This window comes from Alexandromys fortis, unplaced genomic scaffold (genome assembly GCF_014885135.2).
Source record: "Alexandromys fortis isolate MF-2015 unplaced genomic scaffold, M_Fortis_MF-2015_v1.1 scaffold_119, whole genome shotgun sequence".
Classification (NCBI taxonomy): domain Eukaryota; kingdom Metazoa; phylum Chordata; class Mammalia; order Rodentia; family Cricetidae; genus Alexandromys; species Alexandromys fortis.
Window position 1 is genome coordinate 2398834 of NW_026067991.1, and position 3461 is coordinate 2402294.

General features: G+C 45.7%; 1 pseudogene; it reads left to right on the top strand.

The window, feature by feature from the left end:
* Positions 1 to 215: 215 nt before the first annotated feature.
* Positions 216 to 921, top strand: LOC126512150 (protein lin-37 homolog; annotated as a pseudogene).
* Positions 922 to 3461: the final 2540 nt, after the last annotated feature.

The window sequence follows — 3461 nt, forward strand, 5'->3', positions numbered from 1 at the left end:
AAGGTAAGGGAGGGGAAAATGTTGAAATCAAAACACAATGTCAAAAATAAACAAAGTGGCGGCCAAGGCAGTTGCGACTGGATGGTGCTCAGGCTCGAGGACCAGTGGTACCCAGGCTTACCTTTGACCTTTTCCTGCCCGCCTCCTGCCTTGGTTTGTGAATCCTGTCTCCTCTAAGTGTTTCTGATCCAGCGAATTAGACTTGGACCCAAACCATGTTCCCGCTGAAGGGTAAACGTGGAGAAATCAGAGTTGGAGAGGGCCAAAGCCCTGAACCAGCTGGATGCCGTTCTTCAGTGTCTACTGGAGAAGAGTCACATGGACAGGAATGTCTGGATGAAGATGCTGGGAAGACACCCTTGGATAGGATTGCTCCATTGTTGCTACTAGCAAAAGGCCATCTGCCTGCTTCCCCCACCAGGAGAAGGAAGAGGAGGGAGATGGACGATGGGCTGGCTGAGGGGGGTCCTCAGAGATCCAATACATGTGATCAAGCTGTTTGACTGGAGTGTGGATTTGGCCCAGTTCAGTGAGAACACACCATTGTATGATGTGCAACTGTCCCTCAGTGTGAGAGCAGGCACGGTCACCCAGTTCACCACTGCCCCTTCTGTCTGAGGATGAGGAGGGTTCAGAGGTCATCAACAGCAAAAGTTGTGATGTGTACAAGCTGCCTCCACCCACAGCCCCTGGATCACTTGGAGACACGTGCAGATCTCATTCCCACTGCAGCCTGAGACCCAGGGTACCCCAGATGATAAACCCTCTGAGCCTGAACCTTCTCTTTCCACACTCATCTATCGAAACATGCAATGCTGGAAACGTATAAGCCAGAGGTGGAAGGAGGCATCTCACTGGAATAATAAGCTTCGTTACTCAGAAAGCATGAAGATCCTGCGGGAGATGTATGATAGGCAGTGATGTTCCCAGTCCCCCGCCCCCCACCCCAATAAACTGCCCCCAACCAAAAACTAAATAAATAAAAATAAACACAATAAAAAGATCACTCTCAAATACTCACGTGACAGGTTTTACACACACATACACACACCACATACATATAACATACACATATAACACACACCAAACACATATAACACATACACCACATACAAAACACACATAAACACACACACCATATACATATAACATAGACAACACACACATAATATATACACAAACACACACACAGACCTTACTGCTTCTACTTTTCTGGGAATAAATGAAGGCACAGCCTTTTGATGCTTCCTAGTTTGATTTGGAAGATGGGGCTTGGGACGGCTCTGTAAGAACTGTCCCAGTAGACTCCCCATCAAGCGGGTGTCTATGACTTCTAATTCAGGAACGGACTTCAGATGGATTGGTGACACACAGCCAATCGTAAAGACACTTTTCTCTACTGGCCCCCTCCTGGCCTGGTCTCTTTTCAGAGCTCCTGCTGGCAAACCGGGTCTGTGACACGGAGCCCAGGTTCACCCACCCTCTCTGTTAGGCATTAGCTTTTTTTGCCCTGCAAGTTTGTGTTTTCCCCTGGACAGGAAGTGACAAGCAGGGTCCAGGTTTCCTCCTCTCCTTGGCTGGCTTAGTGCACCTGCAGTGCCGAGAGCTGACCCGTTGTTGTCATGGCCCTGGTGGCAGTTCTACAGTGTTGCAGAAGCAGCTCTTGTGTGTCAGCACATGGGTTACCGATTGGTTTCAAAGGGTACCCAAAACAAATCTCCTCGTACTCACTGCTAGGAATCTGTCTAGGGACCGGAGGGACAGCTCAGGGGTTAAGAGCACTTGCTACTTCCTAAAGGGTGGGGGTTCAGTTCCCAGCACCCATGGCAGACAGCTCACAACTTCAATACTATGGCATCTGACACTCTTTTGGCATTTGAGGACACTCACACATATGTGCACACACACACAAGAATAAACAGTAATACAAATTAATCTTTTTTTGTAAAGGATGTTTTTAGCTTATTGTAATGGCACAGACCTTAATCTCAATACTCCAGAGACTGAGGCAGGGTTATTGCAAGTTCAAGGCCAGCTTTGAACACATAACAAAACTCTGCCAAAACAAAACAAAACACAACCCCAAAACAAGTTTGGAGAGCTGGCTCAGTGGTTTACCCAGGCTCAGCTCCCAGCACCCGCAACACCACTTACTGCTGTGAATCCAGCTCCAGGTGATTTGGCGCCTTCTTCCGGCTTTCTTGGGCACCAGTGCCCTTACATACACGCATATATGTGTGACCACTCACTCATATAAAGTTAAAGCAAAACAAAAGCACAAAACATTAAAAATCTTTCTGAAGATTCCACTCCACAGCTTCCTTTAAAACATCTGAGAAAATGGTATATTTATTTTTATTTCTCTGATAATTATAGACAGAGTCCCCTCATCTTCCTGACCCCCATCCCCCTGTTGGAGTGTTGTAGCCCAGTGGGAGAGCGTGTGCTTAGCACCTGTGAGCCCCGGGTTTAATGCCCAGCACTGAAGGAGAAATCGAAACAATCCCTCTCCTTTATCAGACGGGACAAAAAGTTTGCACAATTATTTGGTTAATCACTTACTGCACATTTGTAAGCCCCACAGCAAATATTTGATCTCTTCCCGTGACACTTTGATCTTTTTCTGTTGAGTAAGAAAATCAGTGGGCCATTTCCTCCCAGCGTTGCCTCTCAATCATCTTTAAAGAATGGATCAATACTGTTCCCGCCTTATGATTTATCAGACAGTGAATTGATAAACACCCTGGCTGGCCAAGGCACTCCCCAGGAGAGTGTTCTTCATATCCTGTATTGTAGACTCAGGCTCGGGCTTGTTTCTCTCTCTCTCTCTCTCTCTCTCTCTCTCTCTCTCTCTCTCTCCAGCAAAGATCAGCATTTTATAAAACCCCTTCTTCAGAAGGCAGGCAAAATTCTTGTTGTGGCAAAGATGTGTGGTTGCAGGAAGGATGGGGAGGAAGAAGGGAAGGAGGGTTAAGTAAGTGTAATACACAAGATTTTTTTTTTTAAAGTGCTGGTGAAATCATGCCCTCATTCGAGCACTACCAGGCCTGACCCTGCCTAACTTCTGAGATCAAACAAGGTTTGGCCAGGTTGTGGTGTCTCATAACTACCTGTATAGCCAGCTCCAGGGAATCTGACACCCTCTGCTGACTTCTTTGGGCCCCTTTTGGCTTCGGGTTCGGGTTAGGGTATGGTTATGGTTAGGGTGGGGCCCAAAGAAGTTGTATGGTGCTATAACAGAATGTAGCTCATTGATAGAACAGGCTGTTAAAATTCATAAGAACACTAAAAATTGGAAGGCAGAAATATCTTAAAGTTATTTGTAGAAAACGTGGGCTAAATGTAATCTTCCCTTTTCTGTCAGAGTTTCTGTAATATTTATAAATTTCATTTATTTTTAATTTTTTAAAAATTTAATTTAATTTTATGTGCATTGGTATGAAGGTATCAGATTCCCTGGA